Source organism: Hordeum vulgare, chromosome 4H, assembly GCF_904849725.1.
Source record: "Hordeum vulgare subsp. vulgare chromosome 4H, MorexV3_pseudomolecules_assembly, whole genome shotgun sequence".
NCBI classification, from domain to species: domain Eukaryota; kingdom Viridiplantae; phylum Streptophyta; class Magnoliopsida; order Poales; family Poaceae; genus Hordeum; species Hordeum vulgare.
This window is the reverse complement of record NC_058521.1, coordinates 86528744-86535257: the sequence shown is the minus strand read 5'-3', so window position 1 is coordinate 86535257 and position 6514 is coordinate 86528744.

The following is a 6514-nucleotide window of genomic DNA, read 5'->3' as shown; positions in this document are numbered from 1 at the left end:
GCATAGACAATTCCTGGATCCTGACCATAAGTTCAGAAAAGACAAGAAGAATTTCATCAAAGGTAGAGTTGTCAAAAACAATGCACCAGCTGCGTTGACAGGCCAACAGACCCTTAATCAGTTAAACGCTCTCGAGCCTGATCCTTTGCGTCCAGGATACTTCAAAGGGTACAATACGGAACACGCCTGGACTCACAAGTCATGCTTATGGGATCTGCCTTACTTCAAAGACCTCCTTTGCCCACACAACATTGATGTGATGCACACTGAAAAGAATATTGCGGAGGCCATTTTTGGTACATTGTTCGGCATAGAGGGGAAGTCAAAAGATAATCCTAAGGCTAGAATCGACCTTGAGGCTCTATGTGATAGACCGTTGCAAACCTTGCGACAAGGCAAAGGAAAGCAAAGCATAGCGAAGCCAAAGGCATGGTTCAATCTTGAAAGGCCAGCTATGAGGGAAATGCTATTGTGGGTGAAAATGCGGTTGATGTTCCCCGATGGGTATGCTCGAATCTAAAGAGTGAGCGAGTCTTGAGAAATTGGAAATATTTGGGCTCAAGAGTCATGATTGGCACATATGGATTGAGCTGGTAATGTCGGTGATGTTGCGTCGCTTTATCCCTGAGGATGAATGGCTAGTACTGGCAGAGCTGAGCTATTTCTTCTGTTCTCTTTGTGCGAAAGAACTATCGCCTGGCGTGCTAGATGAAATGGAAGAGTTGGCGCAGGAGTTGATCTGCAAATTAGAAAAGATCTTTCCACCGGGCTTCTTTAATCCAATGCGACATTTGATTTTGCATGTCCCGACCGAGGCAAGAATGGGGGGCCCGTTCAAGATTTATGGTGCTACTCAACTGAGAGGATGCAGAAGACGCTTCGAGCTAAGTGTAAAAATGAACGTAAAATTGAAGCATCGATTGCCGAGGCATTCATTACTGAGGAGGCGGAAAACTTCGTGACAACACACTACGAAGCCAAAAATCATCATTCGCATAACCCGAAGCCTCGGTACAATGATGGCGATCGAAAAAAAGATCGATCCAACCTCAGCCTATTCAAAGGTAAGCTCGCACCATCCGGTTGTTCAAAAGGGAAATCGTTGGATGTCGAAGAATGGCGGACCATTTCATTGTATATCTTCACCAACCTAACATAAGTGCGGCCGTACATCGAGTAAGTTCTCAGTAATTTATTGTTTGGCGACTTCTAATTGCATTGAACTACTCTTATTCCCGGATATTTGATATAGTCGATACGTCGCCGAATTCTCGGATGGAGCGATCATCGAAAAGGATTCCGTCGAAGAGTATGAGCTTCTCGCAAAGCATGAAGCAACTATCCCGGTTTCATCTCTTGGTTCAAACAAAGGGTAATTAATTACCATTAAGGGCCCATTTGATTTCTTGGTCTAATTTGTGGCTAATGCATCCATTCTTTCGTATTAAACTTGTAGGCTGATGCAGAGTCTATGGACGCCGAGTTGAGACAAGTCGCTAATGGTTTTGACTATAAGGTCCGTTCAGTTGACAACTACAACATCAACGGGTATCACTTTCGTACCTTTGGCAAAGAGCTATCTTGAGCCCTTTACTAATACAATTTTCCTCTCTCTCTCTTTTAGGCGCGTCACAATAAGACGGAGGCGCCACAGATGGACGACCTGTATGCGATGGCCCATACTGCCTTGTACAAGAAGGTCAAGGCATTCTCTAAGTCTGAGCTCGAGCATCCAGAAAACTTCATCAACATCTCCTCCCACCACAAGCTCGTGAAGTACAGAGATCACGGGAAAGCGAGGAAAGGGGAGGACTTTAACCCGACTGAGGGGCCTATTGATCCAGAGCTGGTGATGATAACTGGCAACGGGAGGCCCCATGGCTCGATCGCCATTGGAGACGGCCTTATACGTTGTCCTAGCACTCTCCGGCAGATAAAGGCACGCCAAATGAGCTCTTGTCCGGAGTTAACACGTCGTCCACGACCAGTCGAGCTCGCCATCGAGGTTAGTTTAATGGACTCAACTATATTTCCGCATTATGTTGTGTGTTGGAACCAATATGATTACATTGCTAACAATGAGTTGTGTTGCAGGCTGCTATTCAGAAAGAGAGAGAGGCAATGCAGGCGGCTATGGCGGAGAAGGATAAGGAAATTAGGGAGCTGGAGGAGAGGACGACTGCATTGGTGGAGGCGGAGAGGGCACGGAATGACGCGTCTAACAGGGCCATATACGAGCTCTTCGTGGTAAGTTTCTTCTTCATGTTATTTCAAATCTTGCATTTGAATGTCCGTTTCATTAATAAATAAAAAGCTTGACTTGTCGAAACCAAATGTACAGTCTATGTGCGAGAAGAACGGCCAAGTCCCTCCGCTGATGCGAGTCATTACCGTGGCGGGGATGGTGAGGTTCATTTCAGTGCAGTGATCTTAAGAGTGTCCTCATGCTAACTACACATTGCAAACGATGTTTGGTGCAGAATATCTCCCGAAACGCATCGCACGACCCTTCTACACTCGAGCATTCTCTAGGGAAGCCTTGTCCAGGTGAAACAAGCCACAGACACCGTGCTTCACCGCTGTGATGACGATAATGGTATGTTATTTCTAGTGTTTTAATAAAAAATAGCTAGACTTCCTTCTAAATTACATAATTAGCTTAGTTAGCTCCAAGAAAGGCTAAATTGCCTAATTATCCTATGAAATGACATAATTAGCTTAGTTAGCTCCAAAATGACCTATTTAATAAAAAATGACCTACAGTTAGCTAAGTTCTCTCCTAAATGACATAATAAGGCTTACGTAGGTGCAAGATGACCTATTCCCCCTAACTTAGGTTTTAAATGGCCTATAATTAGCCTAGCTAGATCAAAAATGGCTTAATCAGCATAGTTTGCTCCGGAATGACCTATTTTACCCAAGTTAGCTCCGAAATGACCTATAGTTAGCTAGGGTTCCACCTAGATGACATAATTAGCTTAGTTAGCTCCTAAATGGTTTATTTAATAAAACATCACCTATACTTAGCTAATTATCCTCTAAATGACATAATTATCTCCAAAAAGGCATTCTTAGCCAATTTAGCCCGAAGAAGGGGACAAGAGGAGAAGAAAGAGGAAAAATGAAAGGAAGGAAGAATTAGAAGAGGAGAAGAAGAAGAAGGAGAAGGAGGAGGATAAGAAGGAGAAGAAGGAGGAGAAGAAGGAGAAGGAGCTCCTCCTTCTTCCTCCTTCTCCTTCTCCTTCTTCTTTTATTCTTCTTCTCCTCTTCCTTCTCCTTCTCCTCCTCCTCCTACTCCTTTTACTTCTTCTTCTCTTTCTCTTCTTCTACGTAGCTTAGACTCATCCAAGAAAGGCTAAATTGGCTAATTATCCTACGAAATGACATAATTAGCTTAGTTAGCTCCAAAATGACCTATTTAATAAAAAATGACCTACAGTTAGCTAAGTTCTCTCCTAAATGATATAATAAGGATTACGTAGCTGCAAGATGACCTATTCCCCCTAACTTAGGTATGAAATGGCCTATAATTAGCCTAGCTAGATCCAAAATGGCTTAATAAGCATAGTTGGCTCCGGAATGACCTATTTTACCCAAGTTAGCTCCGAAACGACGTATAGTTAGCAAGGGTTCCACCTAGATGACATAATTAGCTTAGTTAGCTCCTAAATGGTCTATTTAATAAAACATGACCTATACTTAGCTAATTATCCTCGAAATGACATAATTAGCTCCAAAAAGGCATTCTAAGCAAATTTAGCCCGAAGAAGGGGACAAGACGAGAAGAAAGAGGAAAAATGAAAGGAAGGAAGAAGAAGAAGAGGAGAAGAAGAAGAAGGAGAGGGAGGAGGATAAGAAGAAGGAGAAGAAGGAGGAGAAGAAGGAGAAGGAGCTCCTCCTTCTCCTTCTTCTTCCGCCTTCCTCCTTCTTCCTACTTCTCCTTCTCCTTGTTCTTTTCTTCTTCTTCTCCTCTTCCTTCTCCTCCTCCTCCTACTCCTCCTCCTCCTCCTTCTTTCACTTCTTCTTCTATTTATCTTCTTCTACGTAGCTTAGACTCATCCAAGAAAGGCAAAATTGGCTAATTATCCTACGCAATGACATAATTAGCTTAGTTAGCTCCAAAATGACCTACAGTTAGCTAAGTTCTCTCCTAAATGACATAATAAGTCCTACGTAGCTGCAAGATGACCTATTCCCCATAACTTAGGTATTAAATGGCCTATAATTAGCCTAGCAAGATCCAAAATGGCTTAATAAGCATAGTTTGCTCCGGAATGACCTATTTAACCCAAGTTAGCTCCGAAACGACCTATAGTTAGCTAGGGTTCCACCTAGATGACATAATTAGCTTATTTAGCTCCTAAATGGTCTATTTAATAAAACATGACCTATACTTAGCTAATTATCCTCGAAATGACATAATTAGCTCCAAAAAGGAATTCTTAGCCAATTTAGCCCGAAGAAGGGGACAAGAGTAGAAGAAAGAGGAAAAATGAAAGGAAGGAAGAAGAAGAAGAAGAGAAGAAGAAGAAGGAGAAGGAGGAGGATAAGAAGAAGTAGAAGGAGGAGAAGAAGGAGAAGGAGCTCCTCCTTCTCCTCCTTCTTCCTCCTTATTCCTCCTTCTCCTTCTCCTTCTTCTTTTCTTCTTCTTCTCCTCTTCCTTCTCCTTCTCCTCCACCTCCTCCTCCTTCTTTTACTTCTTCTTCTCTTTCTATTCTTCTACGTAGCTTAGACTCAACCAAGAAATGCTAAATTGGCTAATTATCCTACGAAATGACATAGTTAACTTAGTTAGCTCCAAAATGACCTATTTAGTAAAAAATGACCTACAGTTAGCTAAGTTCTCTGCTAAATGACATAATAAGGCTTACGTAGCTGCAAGATGACCTATTCCCTCTAACTTAGGTATTAAATGGCCTATAATTAGCCTAGCTAGATCCAAAATGGCTTAATAAGCATAGTTTGCTCCGGAAAGACCTATTTTACCCAAGTTAGCTCCGAAACGACCTATAGTTAGCTAGGGTTCCACCTAGATGACATAATTAGCTTAGTTATATCCTAAATGGTCTATTTAATAAAACATGACCTATACTTAGCTAATTATCCTCGAAATGACATAATTAGCTCCAAAAAGGCATTCTTAGCCAATTTAGCCCGAAGAAGGGGACAAGAGGAGAAGAAAGAGGAAAAATGAAAGAAAGGAAGAAGAAGAAGAAGAGAAGAAGAAGAAGGAGAAGGAGGAGCATAAGAAGAAGGAGAAGGAGGAGGAGAAGAAGGAGAAGGAGCTCCTCCTTCTCCTTCTTCTTCCTCCTTCCTACTTCTCCTTCTCCTTTTTCTTTTATTCTTCTTCTCCTCTTCCTTCTCCTTCTCCTCCTCCTCCTCCTTCTTTAATTATTCTTCTCTTTCTATTCTTCTACGTAGCTTAGACTCATCCAAGAAAGGCTAAATTGGCTAATTATCCTACGAAATGACATAATTAGCTTAGTTAGCACCAAAATGACATATTTAATAAAAAATGACCTACAGTTAGCTAAGTTCTCTCCTAAATGACATAATAAGGCTTACGTAGCTACAAGATGACCTATTCCCCCTAACTTAGGTATTAAATGGCGTATAATTAGCCTAGCTAGATCCAAAATTGCTTAATAAGCATACTTTCCTCCGAAATGACCTATTTTACCCAAGTTAGCTCCGAAACGACCTATAGTTAGCTAGGGTTCCACCTAGATGACATAATTAGCTTAGTTAGCTCCTAAATGGTTTATTTAATAGAACATGACCTATACTTAGCTAATTATCCTAGAAATTACATAATTAGCTCCAAAAAGTCATTCTTAGCCAATTTAGCCCGAAGAAGGGGACAAGAGGAGAAGAAAGAGGAAAAATAAAAGGAAGGAAGAAGAAGAAGAAGAGAAGAAGAAGAAGAAGAAGGAGGAGGATAAGAAGAAGGAGAAGGAGGGAGAAGAAGGAGAAGGAGCTCCTCCTTCTCCTTCTTCTTCCTTCTTCTTCCTCCTTCTCCTTCTCCTTCTTCTTTTCTTCTTCTTCTCCTCATCCTTCTCCTTCTCCTCCGCCTCCTCCTCCTCCTTCTTTTGCTTCTTCTGTTTCTATTCTTCTATGTAGATTAGACTCATCCAAGAAAGGAAAAATTGGCTAATTATCCTACGAAATGACATAATTAGCTTAGTTAGCTCCAAAATGACCTATTTAATAGAAAATGACCTACAGTTAGCTAAGTTGTCTCCTAAATGACATAATAAGGCTTACGTAGCTGCAAGATGAACTATTCCCCCTAACTTAGGTATTAAATGGACTATAATTAGCCTAGCTAGATCCAAAATGGCTTAATAAGCATAGTTTGCTCTGGAATGACCTATTTTACCCAAGTTAGCTCCGAAACGACCTATAGTTAGCTTGGGTTCCACCTAGATGACATAATTAGCTTATTTAGCTCCTAAATGGTCTATTTAATAAAACATGACCTCTACTTAGCTAATTATCGTCGAAATGACATAAT